This window comes from Artibeus jamaicensis, unplaced genomic scaffold, assembly GCF_021234435.1.
Source record: "Artibeus jamaicensis isolate MK-2021 breed Jamaican fruit bat unplaced genomic scaffold, CSHL_Jam_final contig_465, whole genome shotgun sequence".
NCBI classification, from domain to species: domain Eukaryota; kingdom Metazoa; phylum Chordata; class Mammalia; order Chiroptera; family Phyllostomidae; genus Artibeus; species Artibeus jamaicensis.
Genome location: NW_026521843.1, coordinates 36,886,459 through 36,911,398, shown reverse-complemented (window position 1 = coordinate 36,911,398; position 24,940 = coordinate 36,886,459).

Sequence of the window (24,940 nt, the reverse complement as noted above, 5' to 3'; positions counted from 1 at the left end):
AGAGTAGGAACTCTGGGTCACCCCCAGGGAGTGCTTTCCAGTTTTTAGGGAAGATGGCAGAAGTGCATCACCACCCCCTCACCACATGTCTTGGTCTGTCCCAGATTCTTTCCAATAATGTATGGTTTCTGGTGAATTAGCTATCTGTTTCCCAGGAGGGACCAATCTGTGTAAAAGGGGCAGCTCTTCCCTGCTTCATACAGATAGCAGTTCTAAGTGCAGAGGCTAGGCAGGGCCCTGAACACTCCTTGCTGTGCCTGTCTCTAATCTCTCTGCTCTTCTGGTTTCAGTGGATCAGGTGCCGAGGAACAATGTAGTTTAGATCCTCTGGTACAAAGCACCCTTTCAGAGCCTTTTCTTCTTTCCCCTGGGGAACTATTCGCCCAGCAGGGGGCTCCTGAGCCTGGCCTTGCTGACCTGCAGAACCTGTAATCCTGCAGGTAGGGGTTGGGTGTGCCTGCCTGTGAGGGGGTCAGTCTGTCTGCAGCAAATATCAGGCGTTCAGTTCCTGGCCACCCAGTCCCTAGCGTCCTGCTGTCACAGGAGACTCAGGCCTGAACTCTCCATTCTGCACAGTCCCCTGCTTGCCAGCTATGCTGTGTTGTGTCCCACAGTCCCTTCAGCATGACTCTATCACTCTGAGTGTTTGTTGGCAGATTCACTGCCACATGTGTCCCTGGGACCCTGCCAAGTCTCAAGTCTCACCTCAGCTCCTCTTTGAAAAAAGTTTTTGTGTGGCCCCCACCCTGTAGCACTGAGCCCTGGGAGGCCTGTTCTCCACACACTCCCCTCCCCACACACCCACAAAGCACAAAGTCTCTTTCAGTCAGGGATGGCTGCAGCCTGACAGAGCTTCTGACAGTTGTAGATAAAGGTTCCCCCTGAATTCCCCCCATATGGCGCTGGGAACGGTCCTGCATCGATACTATATACAGGACAGTGGCAGGGTGCTGTTGGTGCTCTCTCCAGTGATTCTCAGCCTTGGGCAGCCTTGGGCAGTTTCTGCTGCCAGCACCGCCCTGGCCATCTCTCTCCACCCCCACAGCTCATAGCTCCTGAGCCAATCTGCAGCCTCCTCAGTCAAATTCTGTCCTGTTCACCTGTTTTGTGGCAACTAGGGTTAGGGATGTGCCAGCCTCTTCCCCAGTAAGTACTACAGTGCCCGAATCCTGGCTCCTGATAGCAGCAGGGTACACAGCCCTGACCAGGGCAGAGGGCCCAGGGACATAGTTGGGTGCTGAGGCGTGGGCACTCTGGGGGCCTCTTCCTACGGAAGATATTTTAAATTCCTCAAAATGGCCCTAGCCCCAAATCTACAGAGCCAGAAGTGCTGCTCGGGCAATGGCGACAGCAGCAGCTCAGCTAGAAGAGCCCAGGCCATCCACTCCCCAGTGCTCTGCAGGCAGGCAGGCTGTTGCCCACTCATGCACACACCCCACACTCATCTGCATACACGCTCACTCACTCTCAGCTGGGTTTTTGAGTTGATTGCTCTCTGTGCAGGAAGAACTGAAGTCCATTATGACTAAAGAAGAAGGGAGAAGAGACAGTTTCCATAGGTTGAGAATGTCCTGTCTTTCCTGCCATGGTAAGGTGTTTGTATTCTTAGTACTGTGGGAAGATGGCTTTGAGCAGGTGACTTATGCTTTTAAATCATCACTCTGCTTGCTGGAGGCAAAAGAGATTGTTGAGAAAGCAGAATGTTGAGCAGTGATGGTGGCCTAGACAGGTCGGAAAACATTAACTGTGGGATAGCTATAGTGAGACGTCAACATTTTTACACGCTATATAGATCTTTGAAAATAGTTAAGGATTCTGTGGTGTTTTCTAACACCAACAACCTATTCTGGGATTCTTTGGACACCAGCTAGACGTCCTACAGTTAATTCAATTCTGGCACTAACTGTTTGGAGCTGGAATCCAACTTGGCAGGTTTAAGGGCTCAGTCTCACAAGCCTGCCCTCTATATGCCAGTGACAAATAATGAGTCCCCACACTCTCTCCAACTTAGCTACAAATTGGGGGTTTCCCCACCATCTCTTAGGTTCACTATAATGGTTCACAGAACTGGGGAAAACAGTTTACTCACTAATACTAGTGTGTTATAAAATGTTCAACTCAGGAACAGCCAAACAGAAAAATTGCATAAGTCAAGGTATAGGGACAGGGGAATAAACCTCCATGCCTTCTCTAGGTATGCCACCCACCGCCCACATCCCAGCATCTGGATATGTTCACCACCTGGAAGTCCTCTGAACCCTTTCATTTAGGGGCTTGTAATGGAGATTCTGTTATAGGGGTGATCATAACTGTCCAGTGGTTATTGAACCCCATCTTCAGCCTCTGTCCCACTCCACAGGTCTGAAGGTACAGCTGAAGTTCCAATCTTCTAATCACAGGTGTGGTTTCCCTGGCAACCATCCCTTCTCTTGAAGCTATCTAGTGGACTACCAAGGGTCATTTCATTAACATAAAGTCAGGTATGGTTGAAAAGGGCTTGTTATGAATAACAAAAAATAACATTTTTCAACCACCCGCATCACTCAGGAAATTCCAAGGATTTTAGAAACTGTCCCAGGAACTAGGATCAAAGAACAACTATGTATTTACCACAAATACAAATAATGGTGGAATCCAAAGATTGTCTGTAGGCCAGCCAGCTTTGAGAATATAGTACATTTTTGTTACTTTTGAAACCCCACAATTCACACCATGTAGATCATTATGTATTGAGGGGGGGGGGAGGTTTTAACATTCTTTTAATAGGATACTTTCTAACTTCTATAATTTAAATTTTAAAACAACGTCCATCAGGATATATATTCACCCCTTATTCTTCTTGATGAAAAGCAATCCATTTCTTTCTCTAGTACCATATGCTTCTTTTACAGGATATAATAAAGTAACCTCAAAATTATGTTCAGATCTCAGCTGCCTTACATGAGCTAGCTCTTTTTGTACGACTAATGTCAATGCCAATTATATTAAAAATGCCTCAAAATTTTGAACATCGAAGTCACCAAAGAAAATGAAGATAGCCAATAATGTTTACAGAGCACGAGGGGCAATTTGATTTAACCTTACCATAATGGTCACTGAACGTGTTGATTTTTCAATAAGGTCCAAGAATTACACTTATCTATATGTTTTTACATGTTTTCCAGAAATTAGAGAATTGACATATAGGTAAGCTTTTATGTTAAGACTGAGAGAATGGACAGAAATAAAGGCAACCACATACTTCTAATAAAGACATGAAGTTGCTAATGATAACAATTTCAGTCAATTTGAGAAACTATGATGCAATGTTCACCATGTTGAAAAACAAAACATCCAGTTGGGCATTATCTATGGTACATATCCAGCGATGGACTGCAAAGAAGGTTTAATTTAATGAGACTCCTGTAGAGCATTTACAAATTTACGAAACAAAAAAGCAGGATAGTTTTGAACTTTGGTAAAATTGTAATAGAACAGCCTCTCCCTCAGGAAAATCCAGAAAGAAGAATGTAACGGGATGTGATTGACTGCACCGGTAGTTTTCACGTGGGACTGTGCACGGGGGAGCCAGCCGGACAGAGCAGCCACACGGGCTGTTCTGGTTTGGCTGCAAGGCTGGGAGAGCCGGCGCCCACTTGCGCTGAAGCTTCAGGCTTCGCGTCCCACCTGCAGCTGGGGTGCTGATTGAGTTCAGCCGGGCCCAGCTGATCAGCATGATCACAGAAAAGCCGCCCTGCTCGCCATCTTCGCCAACTTGCTGGGCTTGCTGTTGTTTCAGGCTTGTCGTTCTCTGTCACTTAGTGGGCTCGGTGCTCCCAAGAAGCAGACTGAAGGTGGTGCTTTTTCTGTCCCAGGACGCAGTCGGAGGCCGACAGTGGGTAAGAGACCAACCGAAGGTGTGAGGGTGTCTTCACCCTTTCTTTGATCGTTCTACCCACCACAGCATGCAAAGATACTGCACCTGGGTTTTTCCAAACTTTTATTTTCTCCAAGTCTTTCTGGACCAAGAAGCAGTCGCTGAGTAGGGCCTAGTATAGGAGCTGCTTTCTTTCCTACTTCCCTCGACCCAATATAAAAATGTTTTCAGTGTGTGTTGGGGGTAGGTGGGATACCATGATTAATTCTTAATATATTTAATGTGCAGTGAAAGCTTGGTAATAAGGCGCTCAATAAAAGTCTGGTGAATTGCGTGTGGTTAAGAGCTCCGGCTCCAGAGTCTGACTGCTGGGGTTTCAATCATGGCTTTAAAACTTACTTAACTGTGTAACTTCGGGAAATGTTATGGAGGGAATGTGTCTCCTCAAAATTCACATGTGGAAGTCCTAACTTACAGGGTGGCTCTATTTGAAAATGAAACTTCTAAGGAAGTAAGTTTAAATACAGTCATAAGGTTGAGGCCTTGATCCAGTAGGAGTGGTGTCCACATGAGAAGCAACCCCAGAGCTGCCTTTTCCAAGTTAGGAAGAGAGTCCTATCTGAAACAGGATCAGCTGGAATCTTGATCTTGGACCTATAGGATCCAGAATTGTGAGAAAATAAATTTCTGTTTTATAAGCCACACAATCTATAGTTATTGTTACAGCATCCTGAGAAGACGAATACAGGGAAATTGCTTAGTTCTCGTGCCTTAGTTCCTTAACTGTAAAATGGAGATAATAAGCCCACCCCTAGTGTTGCTTTGATGAGCTAAGTATAATAATAAGCTCAACTCATGTTAATTATTCATATTATAATTATTGAGAATGCAATTTACTGGGGGTTTTTATATGTCTAGGATAGAAACAGCTAATTTTATTTGCTGAATGAGTGTTTTTAAAAAATGAATTAAACCGATCAGGTATAAATATTTATATTTAGATTGTATGTAGAAGAATTTGTATGCACTTGAGTCAGAATTAAAGCTATAACAAAATGCTAAACAGAGGTTTGTGGAGTATAAAAGAGTAAATGAATTTTTTTAGTGAATTTTGGCTGTTTTCGAAGATGTCACTCAAATGTGACCAAACAGACTTAGATGAATATTGTTTTGAAATTTTCAGGGCTCCTTAAACTGTACCAAATAACAAAATGCAAATGTTACTCTGATATATTTCTTCCACAGTAACAATAACAAAGAAGAAAAAAACAAAAACAGAGTACAGAGCCTTTTAATTATCAGAGTACAGAGCCCTGAACTTCAACATGAAGTTTTGACTGCAACCAATTAGATTTTTTTTCCCCATGAGTTGAAATTTCAATGTTCTGGAAAAACAGTATCAATCAGTTTAGTGAAAACAAAGGTCAATAAATTATTTATTGTCATAGACAAGGATATGAGTGATTGATTAAATTAATTCTATATATATTTTAAACTGGTTATCCCTGTAAGTTTTAGACAAAACCTTAATGAAACAAGGGTTTCTCTTGCTACTAGTTCATACTCCAGCACCCTGCCACGGGTCATCAGACAGGCACAGAAACTATTACATTGGGTGCCTTAATAAAATCTTTAGGGCCCAGAATTGAAAACAGATGTGCTTGTATGGGGGTGGGTAGAAATAGTGGGTGGGGAGCAGTGTTGAGGTAAAGCCAAGTGCCTTTGATCATTTGACCTAATGAAGTTCCTACTATTCCTAAAAATTCCTTAGATCATTGCTGATGCCTTTGAGTGAAGGATGCAATTCCTGTAAGAAAATAAGAAACCCAAGGATTTGGAAAGAGAAGTGATTAAACTCAGAGATAAGGTAGGAAAAAACAAAATTCTCTAGGAAAAATGTATTTTTAATCATTTCTCTCTTTTAACTACAATATCTGATTAGTTGGAAGTCAAATGAGAAGGTAGGAGAGAACACAGCATTTCAATGTCATCAGAAAGATTGTATATCTATGTGCATGTTTTACCATAAACCCATAAAACTGGAGCTTAATAGAAGGAAATTCTATAATGGATCATAAATATAGCATTTAGTAGTATAAATTATATTCTAATGATGATTATAATAGAGTAATAGAGTCTTTTAATAAGCACTGGAAAAGTTCTAAATGTAAATCTAAGTAATGAAACACTGTAGTTTAAAATAGTACTGTAATTTGGCATCTTAATTAAATAATTATCTTAACAGTATTACAAGTTCAGTGTGTAATTAGATCATTCCTTTGCCTAAGAAAAAGGTAATTCTTAAGTTTTTTTCTCACTTAAGTTGTTATGAATAAGAAAACAATGTATACACATGCAGTCTACTACATAGATCTTAGGAAGGGACATAGAAGAAAATAAACAACTTTATTTTAAAAATTGCATGCTAAAAAGTGATACAAAATTTGTTTTGTATTGTTGTCCCATCCAAAATGTCTGAGAGAATAGAAGTAACTAATATCTCCAGTTTTTAAATATTGCAGTAGAAATAGTTTTATTTAATAGATAGTAACAACAAGATAAGGAACAACATATTTCTCAGTAGCCTCCTAAGTAAGCATATTTGACTGCAAGATTTCAATATCTACAAAAGCTATATAAAAACTATTATCACTAAGAACATTTGACATCAGTAATAAATATTTAAAAGAACAAAAAATCATGCCAAAGTTGTAAAGTACAAAATTTCAAGGAATGATCTCAATAAAAATATATATGACCATGTGAACAAGTTAAAAACCTTAAAGAGAAAATAACTAAAAGATGACTTTCCTCTTTTGAATTTCTAATGCTTTGGATAGTGCTGGACTGAAAATAGGTCATGAAATACTCATTGAATAGCTAATGAATCATGTTGTAGAATATGTAGAATATTATTTAGAAAATGCTTTCATGGTTTAAAAATATTACAATGTGATATTTATTGTATAAACAGTGTGTAAATGTGATATTTATTGTATAAACATACACACTATGTATTTATATATGTATATATTATGTACATATGTAATATGTATATAAATACATACAATTTACACATTATTATTTTAAATTATATAAAAATGTGTGAGTATATATATTTACTATAAAAATGAATATTCATCTCAAAATTTCATCAAATATCTTATATAACAGAATAACAATGGAATCATGTCATTTTAGTATTTAATCAGATAATCAAGTGTCACAAATTTACTTTTATATTTATTTTTGTCCTGAGTTTTAATCCCTGGTTTTGTACTCTTATTTTCTTGATATATAGACCAAAATAATAAATTATCTAAAAATTAAATACATGTGCATACATACATGTAAATACACACAGCAGTCACCTAACAGAGACCAAAACCTAGTTCAAATCATTATCTTGTTTCACCCTCCTATCTATCAATCTATTGATCAATCCATCCTTATATGCATACATATTATATAGTTTATTGAGCAGTATACATACAAAGTGGTTTTATCAATCTGTTTTAGCCAAGGAAGCATACAAAGTTATCACAGACTAAGAAAAATGGAAGAGTATTGGCATGAAAACCTAGGAAAGGAAGAGTTTCAAGGAGTTGGGAGGAGTTAGTGGAGATGATACAGAGAAATTATGTCTTGGGAGTTTTTTTATAGGATTCATTGCTTTAGGATGCAGTGCTGATGAATTTCAAGCAAGCAGTTTCAGTAGGTTTATCAAATACAAGCCAAATTCACTTGGACCGAAGGTAAGTGGGATGAGGTAGAAGTAAGGAGATGAAGATTTGGCTTCCTTAACAGTACCCTCATAACTGGGAAAGAGTGGCCCCCACCCTAAGACTTGCAATTACAAAAAGGCGCACGCATCACTCCCCGGAGTACAGAGTCACAAGTTTGTTAAAGAACATGTTGGAAGTGCCGTTATCAGGGATCTAGCACTTCATGCTCTCATAGCTTAGGCACTGAACTTAACAACCTCTTCTGTGACATACCCTTCAGTTTCCAAGGAAACGCTTCTCCGTCTCTTGAATCAAATCTCTGAAAACAGAAGTGACGATGTCTGAATGCCATGAAGGTTGTGTGTCAGGTCACTGTCAAAATCATAGATGAATATACCTTCGAAGTGAAGGAATGGTCTGAGCATCAACAGTGCTTTAGTAAAAGAAAAAATATTAACTCACCAAATTCTTACTCTCACGTGGAAAAATGTCAGATTTTTACATGACAAAGTCTCAGCCCCTGCAGTTCTGAGCGTCCGTTCTCTGTGCCTCTGTGTTCCAGTTCCTGGTTCTGGGGCCACTTAAAAATAGCACCAAATCTGCAGCACTTGCGTGACAGCCGAGAAAGTAGGTAATGTTCAACCACATTGCTGCAATGTTTAAATTATTATTTACTTAGTTTTCACTTTTGGTGAAAATAATTCCAAATTTGGATGCTTTGAATACACTAACATTTTATATTTTAATTCTTAGCAGAATAGAAATGGTTTAATTCCAGTTAGCAGAATAAAAATAACATAACACTATTATAAAAACAATGGGATTTTCATGAAATAAAGGCAGAAATATTTTGGAATATAATTTGTGATTTAGGCATTCTTTGTCTATTACATCTCCAGACATTGCCAGCTCAACAAGAGAATGCCCAGAAATATGCAATATTGATTAAAATAATCTTTGATATTTTGCCTAACTTCAATTGCATAAAAACAATTTTATTGTTTTTAATTTTTTATCATGAAGGTAGATTTGTAAAAATAAGAAAAACATTTTTATTTAGCAGTGCATTAGCCTGGTTTGTAATGTTTAAATATTTAGCTATATGGTATGCGTGGGCTTCATCTGTCCGTTTTCTTGCTTTAGGTCTTGCACATTTTAGGGGTTGGTTTAATGTGAACACATCCTTGAACATTTTTGTTGACTTACATAGTTTCTTAAGATAAAAAGAGAAAGCATTTCTTCTGAGCATTATTTAGATCTATGAGGCTTTCATGGCAAATGTACCTTTAACAAATGAAAATACTGTTTACTGAGTAGTGTTGACTATCGTTGTACTAAAACATCCCTCTTAATTTTGTTTATGAATGTGTTAAGTTATTATAGTGTCCCAAAATCCTGCAGAGCTATTCTGCAGACCCCGGAAACACAGAAAGGAAATCAAAAGACTCCTGGGGAAGTGGGCAGGACAGCTGCAGGAGGCTTTCTTGGAGCTCAGGTTTTATCAGTGGTCTTTGTGTTGCAATTACTTGAGAAACAAGATTCCTACAGCCTAGAAATTTGGTGATGGGCTTGGTGAGGAATATATGTTTTAATATTTTTTCAAAAACAAAGAGAATTTTGAATAGTATACCCAAACACATGGAGAGAATGATAGTCACCTACAATCCCGTACCCAGAGAAAAATTGCTATAGTTCTTTTGTATATATATTTTAGACATACGTATGTGATATTTGTATATATATACTTTTAAATATTATTCCCCACTAAGTATACTGGGAACAGTTACCCATGTCAGTATACGAGGTCTGTTTGGAAAAGTTCAGCCATTGTTAATATAACGAGAATGGTTTGTGCAACATCAGTGTAACCTGGCAGCCAGGGAGAGTGGACTGGAATGCACATGAGTGAACAATGAGGCCTTTACTGTACTAGTCAGTGGGGGCAGTAGACATTCTTGAGTGAGCATGTGTACTGTGTGGCTGTGACATTCTGAGTGAGTAGAGCAATGAATCTGCATCAAATTTTACATTAAGCTTGAAAAATCCTCTATGGAAATTCTTCAAATGATTCAGAAGGCTGCAGCTATGGACAACTGGTGATTGGCAGCTTCACAACAACCCTCACACTCATATATTGCATCTTATGCAGAGTTCTTAGCGTAACATCAAATCACCCAGGTTGCTCAGCTTCCCTAAAGCCCAGATTTGGTGCCCTGAGACTTCTGACTTTTCCCAAAACTGAAATCATCTTTGAAAGGGAAGAGATTTTAGACCATTGATGAGACTCAGGAAAATATGATGAGGCAGCTGATGGCAATTGGAAGAACTGTGTGAGGTTCCGAGGGAACTGAGGCATCATTGTCCTGTGTACAGTGTTTCTTGTATTTTGTATCTTGTTTATTCAATAACTGTGTTTTTCATATTACATGACTGGATAGACTTAATATATCTAGGGTTGCATTGCCTTTGGTATATACCTTAATATACTCATTTATATTTTATGTCACATTCTTAGATGTCTAAGCCATTTACTTCCATAAATCGCAAGATAAACATCTTTGTACACAGATGTTTAGAATCTTGTTCCTCTATTATTTTATAGTATGTTTGGCAAAGTGGAATTACAGATCTTACAATAAATGAGCATTGAGGCTCTTGATAGATGTTGTGAAGTAACTCCTCACAAGGGGTTTATGTGTTTTACCCTGCAGCATATGATGTAATTAATTCCCTAATTTACTGTCATCATTCTTTTTTTACTCTACCAATCTCAATGGCAAACCCATAATAATTTTTGTTTTACTGTTTATGGTTACAATTTTAGATAATATTTTGTCTATTTATAGACAAATATGCTTATTTATAAATTGTTTTTTCATATAATTTCCCTGTTGTCTAATATCTTCAACCTATTCTTACTTATTAATATACCTTTTACAAAAAACATTAAAGCTTTTTCTCAGTTTAACAGCAGTTAGAAAACCATTGACTAGTGGTCTCTTTAGATTTCAGGGAGGGTAGTGATGATGAAAAACATAGGCACGATGGCTAAGCTAAGTAACACATTTAGTGATCAACCCCAGGAAGGCAGGAGAAAAAAAAAAAGGATTGTTTTTCATACCTGAAAAGTTGTTTTAACCAAGAAAAGTAGTGATTAAACTCACATTGCTTTCGAGCAAGAAATCTGACTCTATAATTCATATTTTTATATTTTCTAACTTTTAAAATGTTAGATTATTACAAGTATAAATTTAATGAATATAATGTTAAAATTGAAACAGCACTAAGCAGCTTAGAACAAAAAGCAGCAGCATGCCCTGCCCCGTTTCCTAGCAGCCTGCATCCCACGCTGCGGAGCAGCCAGGGCCACCAGTTTCCGTTACTGGAACAGATGTCTGCCTGCATATTTCTAAATAATACATTTAAACACCTCTTTCTGACATGAAAAGTGTATATATTAAAGCTTCATTTTATAATAATAAAAATGGGTTTTATTTCTTGTAACTATTTTTTATGCATACCTATATCCACACATACCCTGAACACCTATACTTCTGTATCTTCTCAAAATTAAAATTTCTGTCTAAATCATTGTTCCGAGTTTCTGATATATGACCATTACCCAAGGTTTCTTCATCTTGGCACTACCAATGGATTTTATCAAAGGGCTGTCCTGTGCCCTGGGTGATCAGCCACACCCCTGGCACCTGCCCACTAGACCACAGTAACACATTCCACTTGCCATCACCAAACACATCTCCAGAAATTGTCAAATATCTTCTGGAGGACCAAATTGCTGGCAATTGAGAACTACTCATTTTATTTTATAAATGATGACTCATTAAATATTGTTCACTACCAAAATCATGTTGTACAGTTATTTTACTCTTTACATTAAAATTTTGTTTCAATGGAAAGTTAATAGTTGCATTGTGTGAGCATGTGTTCACTTTATTTTACGTGTCAATTCACTGACAGAGTTACAAAATGCCTCTTGATGTGTCGAAGATAATCAGTCCACCAGTTTAATTTTCCCTGTGGGTGCCTCGGTCCTCCTGCTCCAATAAGGATTGGTTGTTCTCTTGCAGTGAAATACAACTCTCATCTTGCAACTTCTCATGCTAAGAATTTTCTTTCTCTCACTAATCTCATAAAGCCTGTTGCTGGATTCATGTGTGTCGGTATAAATTGCACGTGGCTGCTTATAAGAAGCACCACAACAACAATGGCTTAAACAAGCCATAACATGACTTTATGCTAATGTGAAAGTAGTGGAAGCTAGTTCTGTGCAGTTTTGGTAGCTACAGAAGTCATTGGAGATCATGGCGCCTTCTCTCTGTGACACCACACTCATGCAGGACTTGCTTTCTGATGGTCAAAAATGTCTGCTGGATCTCTGACATTACAGAGGCACTGGAAGCAGGCAACACTGGGAAGAGGTAGGGAGAAACAAGGAAGGTTCTTGTGTAAAATTCGCTGTGGTTTGTATAACATTCTATGTTGGAAATCATGTTCCCTTAGATTAAAATGTTGGAACCATTCCTTTGCTGTTTTTTGGCTTTCAGTGTTGCTGTTATAAAGTTTCATATCATTCTGATTCCTGATTCTTTGTGATACATTTTCTTTTCCTCTAATGCTTTCAGCATGCGTATGTTTATGGTTTCTAAACATCATGATAATCACCTTGGTTTGAATCTTTTCATTGTGTTAGACACTGGGAGGAGCTTTTCTTCCTGGAAACTAAATTTTTGGACAATTTCCTTTTAATATTTCTTTGATAATTTGTTCCATCTTTTTTTTTTTTTAAATGATTCTGGTGTTAGAGCTCTAATTAGCTCAGGGGTGTCAAACCCACTTTCACCAGGGGCCACGTCAGCCTCGCGGTTGCCTTCAAAGGGCCGAATGCAATTTTAGGACTGTGTAAATGTAACTGCTGCTTAACGAGGGGCAAGGAGCTTGGTGCTGCCACTGAGTAGAAACAAGGTGCCAGGCCGGATAAAACAAGGCGGAGGGGCGGATTCATCCTGTGGGCCTTGTGTTCGCCACCTGTGAATTAGTTCAGTGTTGAAACACTTGAATTGACCATCTAATTTTTCCCCTCTCCTTTTCAATTATTTTCTTTTTGGTTTTGTGTTTCTGATCATTTTCTTCAATTTTTTTGTAACTTTCACACTGGAAATTCATTTCATTTCACTTTACATGATTTCCTTGCTTTTGCTTAGTCATGAAAATCATCTAAATTATTTTACCACAATCAGTATTCAAACTTTTGGTTCAAAAGTTCAAGTGAAGAGAGTTTCTTCTTTTTTCCTTTTTTCTTTTTTTATTGTTGTTCAATTACAGTTGACCCTATTTTTTGCCCATCACTCTCCCCTGTCCTACCCTCTGCCCACCTTCCATACCCAATCCTCCCCCCACACTATTGTCTTTTAATTTCAAGCTCATCTTTTGTTTTTTTTATTTTATTCTTCTGTCCTATATTTTTCTCTGTTCCTATTTTATAGCAATCTGCTTTTATATCATGATTTCAGTAACTTATCATCTCTCTGAGACCACTAAGATAACACCTCAGTATTTTCTCTGCTTCTCCAAGGTGATTTTTTCTGTTTCTTCTCTCTTTTTCACTAAAGGATATTTATCAAACATCTTATAATGCACCTCTTTAAGAGTGAGGTGCTTGAAAGGTAGTTGGAAGTGATCTCTTTGCATAGGTTTGTAGTCTTTCTATAGCACTGTTTCATGAGGAGTTGGCCATTTCATTGGGGAAAATCCAAATCAGTATTTGTAGATACGGGGTTTCCCCTGTTTTATTGAGATATAATTGACATATAAAATTGTATAATTTTAAGGTGTGCAACATAATGACTAGATATATGTGTACTGTGTTTTCTAGTTCAGACCAGTCTCCTGTGACCCACTGCCCAGAAGGTGTGTGTAAACTTGACTGTTAGCCTTCTGTGAGTGGAGTATGAGGACTGGAGTGTGAGCCCCCTTTTAGAATGTGTAATTCAATTAGTTTTCCTGTTCTTAAAATGGCACAATATTCCTGTCCCCACCTCTGCAGCCTCAAACCCACAGGTTCTTAATTTCAATATTTTCAGAAATTTAACTCTAAATTATTTCATAGTAAGAAAATAGATATAAGGGTCAAAGTTCCCATTAAGACTTTAACAAGTCCTCCCTTTTCAGACCCATCCTTTACTTCTACCTATATTTCTACCTACACAATTACCTGTACCTTCAATTACCACGTCTCTAGGGGTTCTTTGGCTGCATTTGGTTTCAATTGTCTCCATTTATTAGGACAGTTACTATTTGTGAATTTATTTTCACCATCTATATCTTGATTAATATATCTTATGTGCTGTAGTTAAGTCTTTCATTTACTTTGCCTTCATGTTTCATTCAGTTTTACTAATTTATTTTCATTTTGGTGGTATTCTTAGAGGCTAAAGATAAATATGTTTAATCTGCCATGTTTATCAGACCTTCCACTAATTTGTTGTAAGTTCCCTAGGTAATACTTAAAGGGTCTCAAGTGCACAAAGAAAAAGGGTATGTTCCTATAGCTAGGCAAGTGCCCTGGCCAGTGTGGCTCAGCTGGTTGGAGCATCATCCTATAAACCAAAAGGCTGTGGGTTTGATTCTGGAATATTCTGGGTTTGGTCCACTGTTGGAGCATGTTCAGGAGGCAACAGATCAATGTTTCTTTCACATCAATGTATGTATGTATATATCTATCTACCTATTGCCTTTTCCTCTCTCTCTCTGGTATCAGTGGATATGTTCTCGGGTGAGGATTAAAAAATGTACATATATTATATTTATTATATATACATTATACATATATACATGTGTGAGACATATGTTAAGACAAGAGAAAAAACTAGTTACCCCAAGCTGACTTCAGTGACTAGTTTAGATGATGGGGCACTGAGTTGGTGCCATGAATTATTCAGCCAATGAAACATAGTGAGATTGTACATATTCATCCCAGCTTTAGATCACTTTTCATGGTAACTCTACACCTGCTACCTATATCCAAATGAATAAGTCAGACTACCAGATTTGAAAGACATTTATGTGGTTATCTGATAAAATGTGATTTGGAGCTAATGTTCTTTTGTACCACTCCTACCTACCCTTTACCTTCAAACCAATTTTCACATTAGCTATCATGAAGAAATAATACTTGAGTTAGCTCAGTCCTAATCTTGAGTTGAAATGCAGTAAAAACTGTTGGTGGTCCCTATCTCCTTTAACTGAAGTTCCAAATGAACAGGTTGTCCTTCACTAGAGCAGCCTGGCTCTGATAGGAGTAGGAGGGGTAGGGAGGAATGTATCTACAATGGTCAGAACATATTTCTACTTTCTAGAATGTGGCTAAGGTGGAGGATCCTCTATCCTGGTTATTTGTAGAATTTACATTGCCTGACTTGTGAAGCACTATGCGACATGACTTTAGTCATAAATTTAGTGAAATGGACTTACTATTTGGATTGTACTGAATCTAGTGCACTTTGCACTTTGCCGCAACTTAGCACAATATCTGCCCATTAAGGGCAAATCACTTTTCAGATGGCACATATTTGAAATAATATGCCATTATTAGACTAAATAGTTGTGTTTGACTTTTGATGACTTTCAAATGCATCAGTGAAAACCTGTGGAAAAATGAAAGGTTTAATCCCTGAGAAAAGGAAATTATTTCAGCTACTGTACTGTGTGTCTTGAAAAAATTCTAATCATTAGGAGGTACATTGAGTTATATGTTTCAAGAATAGAGGATTTTATGCACCCTATTTAAATAAATTGAATGTCTTGGGTTTAGGAAAAACAAGATAACAGCAATGATATTTGGCTTTAGTTTTCAAATGTTAAGAAAAACTGAAATACAGAGAGTTTAACAATTTTTATTTGTATTTAGTGACTTTAGGAAGATGTGAAGACAACACTTTTCTTTTTTTTTTTAAAAAAGGAACTTTGTTCCCTGGGTCTTTACACAAAGAATAACCATGAATAAAATCTTCAAACACAAGGAAATATTGCCAAAACTAATGGTTCCTGTATCGACCTTCAATAGAGGCAAAGAACATTACATTAAGTTGTGCCTCAGTGAAAGCAGTTCTTTGAAGAGCTGAGATAATGTGGTAAATGTGCTTTACTGTCTAATGGATGGTTTAACACAAGAATGGATCTTGGGAATCAGACAAGTGGATGTCAGCACCTATATTAGGCTATTTCCAGTATCATGAATAGAAGGAAAGTTAAGATTCTATAGAATTTATATAGGAAATTCAGTTCTTCTTTAAACATTCAGGAGTATAGAGAGATTATTTATTTTTGAAGCAATCACAAATATATGCCTATAATGAAATTTCCTATGATATTTATACCTTGTGATGTCTCAAATTCATTTCTGTTTTCTCTGGTATGGGTAAAGATATACATTTTTATTTGCACATATAGAAAATTTTGTTTTTATTGATATCCATATGAAGCTGAATATTCAGAAAGTAGATGAATAAATTATAAACATACTTTAACCTCCCAATTCAAAAGCAAGGATTTGTGGCTCAGCAATTTATAGCATAGTTATTTTCTTCAAAATTAAGTAATAAATTTCAATAAGTATCTTTGTCTACTTGGGCCTCCTTAATAAAATACCATGAACTGGGTGTCTTAAAACAAAAAAAAATTGATTTCCTCACAGTTTTGAAGCTTGGTAGTCTGCAGTCAGGGTGCTAGCATGGTCACATGCCAGAGAGGGCTTTCTTCCTGCCTTGCATAGTATTGTCTCTCTCTGTGTCTTCACTTGGCAGACAGAACAAGTTTACTGGTGTCTCTTATTATAGGATCACCAAAATTCCATTATAAAGGACCCACACTCATGACCTCATTTAAACCTGGTTCATCCCAAAGGTCCCATCTCCAAATACCCTCATGTTGGAGATTAGGACTTCAGCATATGATTTGGGGGAACACAGTTCAGTTCATAGCAACTGAGTTTTCATGTTGAGCATTCTAGTTGTCTCTCCTAGACTTTCTTACAGTCAGTGTTTGCAAACCATAATGGATAGTCATCTTTCTGCCTCTTTGAAAGTACCTGGGCTCATTCAAGGGAACCTGAATATTTTGGCTGCCCCTCCTTAATTTTTTTGGAAAGGACATGGCCAGTAGTCTCGGTTTTAAAGCAATCTAGGCATTGTTGGTTAAATGACTGGTAGATGTGATGGAAGAAAAGGAGAGAGAGAAAGTTCAGAAACAATGCAAAGTTTTTAAACAATATATGTTCTATATCATTTTTATACCTACTTTCCACCAAATATAAAACACACGCAGAAACTCATAATCTAACTGCTTATGACAACTTGTTTATCTATCTACATAAACATATATATACATATAATGCATCATATAAAAATGTTGTCATCCTTCCATTTTCTATATTTCATGTGAATCCAAACATAAAGTTATAATTTCATTTATTTAAACAAAATTTCAATATGCTTCACTTATTTACATCTTGACAACTGGACACTATAAATATGCCAGGCATAGGTCATCTGTGTTCCTGTGGCCTTTTGTCCCCAGGAAAGTGCACACGTCATGTTGTCAATAGGATGGCTGCATGTAAATGTAACGCTTAGTCTTTGGTGTAGAAATTAGAGTGCTATCTCTAAAATATGCCCATATTACTTTACACTTTTAAAAATATTGTTTAAGTTCTTGAGACCAAAGCAAGTACATACAAAAGTACGTGAATGGTTTCATTTCTGGGTTATCTGCTGACTAAAGGAATATTGTTTAGTGAATGGTAGTAAATGTAAGCTTTAGGATTTATGTGCTTTACTTTATTATTTATGTTTAGAACATACAGCTAGTTGGTTAGAAGAGTGAAGACTGGGCTGTGTTCACGTGTGTATGTCTTACTGGGCTGTGAGCTCTTTGAGGGCAGGCTCTATGACCTGTTTCAGCCTATGTCTGCAGAACAGTGTTTACATAAAGTAAAAACTCTCTAAGTGCTTACCCACTGAATTTGTATCTCCAAAATATCTGGAACACAGCGTAATTAATTCAATATTTTAATTTGATTTAATAATCAGTGATAGCTCATCAAATAAATTGATGTGCATCAAATTTACAAATATGATGAAGTAACTTACATTGTTTCAATGGCAATTATTTATAAAGCTTTCAGTTCATTTGACTTAATATTTCAATCAAAGTGTTAATTATGGAGCTTTATTTCCTTATTGCTAATTTATTTTATTTCTTTTCTATTCATTTTTGAAGAATCCCCTGACCTCAAAAAATATTTCCCACATCACTGAAGATTCTGGATGACAAGTCCTTGATTGAAATACGCCAATGACAGTTATTTTTCTTATTTCTAATGCAATGGCAAAGCATTAGAAACCTCAGGGGTGGTTTTTTTGTTTGTTTTGTAAATCAAGTACATTTTCCACAGAACCTCTTAAAGATAGACCAAGATGATTACAAAGTCAAGGTCATTTTGCAAGGGTAAAATTCTTTATTGATTTCTAGTTAACCTGAGGATTCTGATCAAATGCCAAGTTAGATAATTGCTTTATGCTCTTGCAAATTTCCTTCCTGAGTTAGAATGCATTTGCTTGATTTTATGATTTCTTCTAGGGGTGGATAACTAGTGAATATTGGTGATGCTTCATCACGGACACGGTGTAATTTAATTACATGGGAAGTGATACATGTACAAGAGTAGAAGAATATTGGGGCTTTTTACATTTAATTCCTGAAAGTTAAGGAATCCATGGCACTGTGATTTTGATCCAGTGAAGTAGAATCCAGAGAAAAGTATCTTGTTGCTTTATCATAAAAAGAAAATCTGGGAGACCTTCAAATGAAATCTTATATCATAGCAATATCATCATAGAATTACTTACAAATGAAAACAAACAAAATCAACCATCTTTGCAGATGTTCATAGTGGCATTATCAAGAGTGCATGAGAAGAATTTCCTATCAGTTTATTAGATGATTAAATAGGGCAGGTTACCTTGCCTCCTAGTTAGAGTATCAGCTTTGGAGTCGTACAGCATCAGTTTCAATTTCCAGTTCTCCCTCTTAATAGCTGTGTGTAGTCGAGCAAGTGAGTTTTTGGTGTTTGACCTGTAATAAATTCACAATAAATAATATTGTCATTAGCTAATAAACAACTAAGTTGTTATTTGGGAATATTCAGTTTATCAATCAGTATTTGTGTTGAGAATTTCTAGTTATTGCCAGGCTCGATGTTTTGTTGGGGTGAAGTCTTTGTTTTGCAATCTTCTCTACTTCATTAGCCAGATATTCTTTCTTCTTCATTAAAAAAAGCAGAAGTCTTAAGGGTTAGAGACATAAGCATTTGCATGCTATGTCTCACTTTTGTTGGATATTTTAATAGAAATATTTTTAAATGCACTAGCGGTAGGATCATGGTCATTCCTTCTAAATTTTGGTCATGTATTCAGGAAGATAGTGATGGTAGTTGATAGAGAAACTGATATAATGGTACCTGGAGTGGTGACCAATGCATCTTGGGACACATTCAGATTTACCTTATAGATTGTACTGCCTTGTTAACTTTTCGAATTTTTATTAAATTTATTGAGGTAACATTGGTTAATAACATTATGTAAATTCCGGGTGTATAACTTCTTAACACAGCATCTAAGTACTCCGCTGTGTGCTCACTACCTGAAGCCTAGTCTCTTTCTGTCATCATGTATTTGACCCCCCTTTATTTCTTTGTCCTCCCCCGACCTTATTCCCCTCTGGTAAATACTGTTCTGTTGTCTGAATCTACGAGTTTGTTTGTTTTTTTGTTTCTTTATATGTTTGTTTTGTTTGTTTATTTGTTGTTTTTTGTTTTACATCCCACATATGAGTGAAATTATATGATCTTTGTCCTTTTCCATCTGGCTTCTTTTATTTTAAAAAATTATTATATTTTTCAATTACCACTTAACCCCCTTATACCTTCTTCCCCCTGAAATCACACACTGTCGTCTTTGTCCGTTAGTCCTTTTTCCTTTTGGCTTGACCTCTGTACCCTCTAACCTCCCCCTCCAAGAGCTGTCTTCCTGTTCTCTATCTGTGACTTACTTCGTTTAGAATAATACTCAAGATTTAGCCAAGTTGTTGCAAATGGCAATATTTCATCACTTTATGGCTGAAGAATATTCTATTGTGTGTGTGTGTGTTTCACATCTTTTTATCCAATCATCCATCAAAGGACAGGTTGTTTCCATGTCTTGGCTATTATAAGAAATACTTCAATGAGCATAGAGTTTCATGCATATTTATGAATAAAAGTTTTCATATTTTCTGGGTAGATACCCAGAGAAGAATTGCTGGATCATATGGTAGCTCAATTCTTAACTTTTTGAGGAATTTTATATGAGCAAGGCACACGTGGGATTGAGTGTGCTGAAGAGCCAGATCCTGAGGCTTCTTACTTTTTTTAAATATTTGTCAAATTTGTGATTCTACAGAGAGGGGAAGATGGGGAGAAAGACAGGGAGAGAAACATGGATCAGTTGCCTCTTGTACATTCCCTGACCAAGAACTAAACCTTCAACCCAGGCATGTACCCAACCAGGAATCGAACCAGTGACCTTTTGGTAGGCAGGATGACACCCAACCAAGTGATACTGGCCAGGGCTCTTACTTTTTTATTTGTTATGGACAGGGACACCATATATAAATTAATAAAGTGTGATCTATTGCTGAGATTATAATGAACCTAACTCTTTGATTTTATGTCAGGAATCTTAGTTTTGGTATTAGGTGTGACCTTTTATGAATTACCGGACTTATCTGAACTTAGTGTCATCATCTATAAATTGTGAATAATATGTCCCATGTTGTTTTCAGTTTTATCTAGAACCCCTTTGCCTAGACAATACAAGGGAATTCTTGGTTCAATTTGTAGTGTAAAATATCTGTTCAGAAAATAAGTCATTTTCTCTCAACCAAGTTTTTGCAGTGTGATAGATGAAAAAAGGCAGCCAACAGTTGTTGAATGAGCATATATACTGTATGTGAGGTAAATGTCAGACAATTATTACATAATTCATCTCATTTAATCCCCATAGCTATCATATTGAGTAGGTTAATGAGCTTGAGCCTGGTTTAGTAACTTAAGTCACATAGCTAGAGGCTGATAAAGCCAACAGCTTGCTCAGTTTGTCTATTATCAGACACCAAATTCTATTCTCATGTAATGTACTGTGGTCTGGGTCTGTGTTTTTTGCTACCACCAAATACCTTTGTTTCCCATTGATTACTTTGTTCCTACTTATGCTGAGCCTATGTGCTTTGTTTTAACCTATATACCTGCTTGATTTAGGGTTTGTAAATATGTGTATATCCATTTTAAATGTCATGAAATCAGTGCTATGCACTTTCTGGTTTTCAGGTATACTAAAGAGGAGTGAGAGTTACACAGGTCATTGTGCAACATTATTGTTTCACTTCAAAAGCAAACATTTTCATTTTATATGTATTTAATACACAAAAGACCAAGGGTCTCAGATTACTTGATATCCTCTTGAAATGACATCAAATATAACAGATTTACTACTATTTTTCTCCTTAAGTCACATATGGATTTACCCTATACAAAGGCAAGGCCTGCATATCTGTGACAGAATCAGGCATGGCTGAAAGATGAAGTCACTCATTCAGAGCTAGGAATATTAATAACATGATCCTGAGAGTGGAAGTGCTGTTATCTTTGCATCCACCTGCCAGAGGCTTGCAGAGAGGGCACAGAAGAGCAGAGAAATTCTGCAGCTGCACCAGTATGACAGCTCCAAAATTACTTGAAAATAGAAAAAAACAGGATTATTATTGATTTTTGAGATATTTTGATATGTCCGTTCCAGCATTGACTAAATCCAGTCTTTAATGAAAAATGGAGAACTCAGACATGGAGTAAGTTAATTTATCATTCTCCCTCCTATTTATTTATAAACTTATATTTTCTGTTTGAAGATGGTTTACAGGTAATGTAAAGCAAACATTTCATAAACTTAGACAAATCTTTCTATACAGAATGCAAGTAAATTTGGTGTTTAAAACAGTGTTTAATCTTGAAAACTTTGAGGAGCATTAACTTTACTTAGACAAGATAGACAACACAAAAACCAACTGCTTTTATTTTTCAGGATATAGATAGCATGAAAATAAAATCACCAATCATTCCAGAGTTTTACTTTTAATGCTTTATGGATAGTGTATAAAAATATAATTCTTTAAACTTGTGCTTACCTCTCATGAAGCAGAATTTATGAAATTCAGAGAACACAAGGGTGGTCTTGGCCCTTTGGATGTTGTCCTTTGGAAACCCTGACCTTTATCCCTCATGTATCCCATCCAGATCTCAGCAAATGACCCCATCTCAGGAGGAAAATAGAAGTTACCCAACATAAGTGCTCTCAACCCTGTGCCCCACTGTCCATAAATTTATTTCTATGCCCTCCAGTTACAGAGGGAGAGGGTCCGGGCTGATCCATTTTCTGGTGCTCCTCCCCCATTCCTTTCTACTGACTCTAGTTTCTTATTACATCCATTATCATTGGCTCTCTCCTTTGTCATTGATATGCCCCCCTTCATTGGTTAATTTTTCAATTTATAAATATTAATTAATTCAATTATTTATGAATAATTTTCCTGAATTACTGGCACATGTCAAACCACAGACCAAGAAGTTCAGAAAACACCAAGCAGAATAAATACCAAAATCACTCAAACACACATCCTGGCATATCATATTAAAACTAATGAATACCAGAGACAAAGAGAACGCCTTCAGACATTAAGAGAAAAAAGAGACACTACATGTGGAGGAGTTAAGATAATCAAAACAGACTTTGCGTGAGAATCTATGCAACAAGAGGACATTGAAATAATATTATCAAAATATCAAAAGAATGAAAACCTGTCAACTCCCAATTCTATACTCAGTGAAAGTAACTTTATAAAAGAATAAGTAATAAGGATTTTCCCAGATCAAAAACATACTGAAAATACTAGGAGAATTTCTTGCTGGAAGACCTGGTATAAAGAAATGTTAAGGAGAGTATTTCAGTCAAAAGGAATATGATGATACTAGACAGAAGTTTGGATTTACACAAAGAAATGAAGATTGCTCAAAATAAATAAATGGAAGTAAAAACATAAAAACAGTTTAAAAATTTTTCAGTTCTAAATGATACCTAAATATTTAAATCAAAAGTTACAACAGTGCATTGAGTACTTAGAACATATAAAAGGAAAATATATGACATTAATGGAAATGTTGTTGCAAGGTCAAAACCGGGGAAATACTTGTAAGGTGTTTGTATTTATTATTGATAAATGTGACCCCCCTCCCACGAGTAACTCATTATAAAACTAGAATTGTCTTCAAATTCTCTACTATCTGTTTTCCTCCAGTCACTAGCTACTACAGAACCTACCTCACACATCTGTCATTTGTCACCCTCTCTAATCCTATCACTTCTCTTTTCTAGCTAGACTAGTTTTCTAACTAGATGTTTTTCTGAGTCATCTCTTACTACGGTCCCAGAGGTTTATTTTCCAGATGAAGATCTAATCCCACATTTAAAACACGTCACTCATTCTCACCAGGAAGCACGTGGCGCCCTTCACTGTGTCCTCCCTCTGCGCCACCGCCCTCCTTTGGGTCCTTCACTGAGTGCACTCATCAGTGTCGTGCTACTTGCAGTTCTTCCAAAATGTTTACATCATTTGTTTTTTTGCATACACACATAATTTTCCCATGTGAAAGTACTCATACCCCCAGTTGGTCGGTATGGACACAATTTAAATTCTACCTCCTTCTAAAACCCTTCTCTAACAGCTCACTGCCATTCTGCCTTCTGTAGTGACAACACTCCACATATCCCCTCCTACGTGGTATTCATTTTGGTACTTAACAAGTGTGTTAATTTTTCAAATTCATATGTCCGCTTCCCCGAGTAGATTATGAATTCCTTTAATTCAGGCATGGCTGGCATTTTATTAGTGTGTTTCTCTAACTCCTTGCCAAACCCCGGACACATGTAAAGTTCAGTGAAAGAATGCATAAGCAAAATGAAATAAAATGAGTTGAAGGTTAGGTCTAGTAATTTCCCATGACTCCTAAATGCACTGAAGTTGATTGAAGACAAGGATCAACTTTAATATTTTTCAAATAAATCTGATATAAAAAACATAGCGAATATTATGTATTTTCTTTATTTCCAAAATTAAACCTCATCAATAATTTTTTGTATGTTCTAGCATTGTTATCACACATGATATGTAGGGGTATTTGGATTTAATGGTTCTGAATTTTATATATACACAATTTATTCTCTTCAAAATAATGATAGGAATTGAAGTAGCTATCATTTTTAACTACATAAAAACATCTGTGCATAAAATATAATTCTGTACTTGAGAGTGTTGAAATTTTATCCACTATAAATTATTTGAAGATGTGCTAAAAACATGGTCAATGATAAAATTTTTAAGCAAGAAATCTTGAACTAAATGAGATACATTAAAATACCCCAAAATTGTTTGTTTGTCATGGGGACTACTTGAACTTTTGAATGGTCATATCAAGTTCCAAAACTGTATCCAGAATGAACTGCTACTGAGTGTATCTAAATCACATTACTTAAGCAGATTATCTTTTTTCCCTCATATTTTATGGATTAGGCTTGTAATTCTTCCTTCTAAAGAGTTATAATACCAGTATTACCTGACTCAATAAGTCAAGCAAATATTTTTAGTTCCTACCATGTGCAATAAACTTGAGGGTGGATTGATTTAAAAGAATCCTTGCTTCTAATATGCTTATAGTTTGAGGTCAAGATAACACTATCATTACTGCTCCTAATTTTGAGACCATCAACACAATAATAAACACTGTGTCTAACACTATGCCAAGGATTATACAAGATAAATCAGGCTTAAAATATTGGGTATTGTTGAGGTTCTGCAGAATTAATTAGACTAAAATATTCTCAATATCCATCACATGTGTGCCAGTCATAGCATAAGAACAAGTGTTTGGCTGTGACCTGTGAAGGACAGCTTTTTTTTACATATGTCGTTACACTACATCTTCAATTGTTCCTTTTTTAAAGCTTCTTTCCATACTGCCTTAGAAGTTCACAAAATTCAAAAGTCACTGAATTTATTCTGAATGAATAGGGTTCCAGAGATTTATGATGGGCCCATATGACTATGTAAGAGTGAAGTCACATGATAATGGTTCTCTTTGATTGTAAGAAAATGCTTTTTGGAAAATCAGTTGAGCATTTTTCCTCCCCATTTCAAT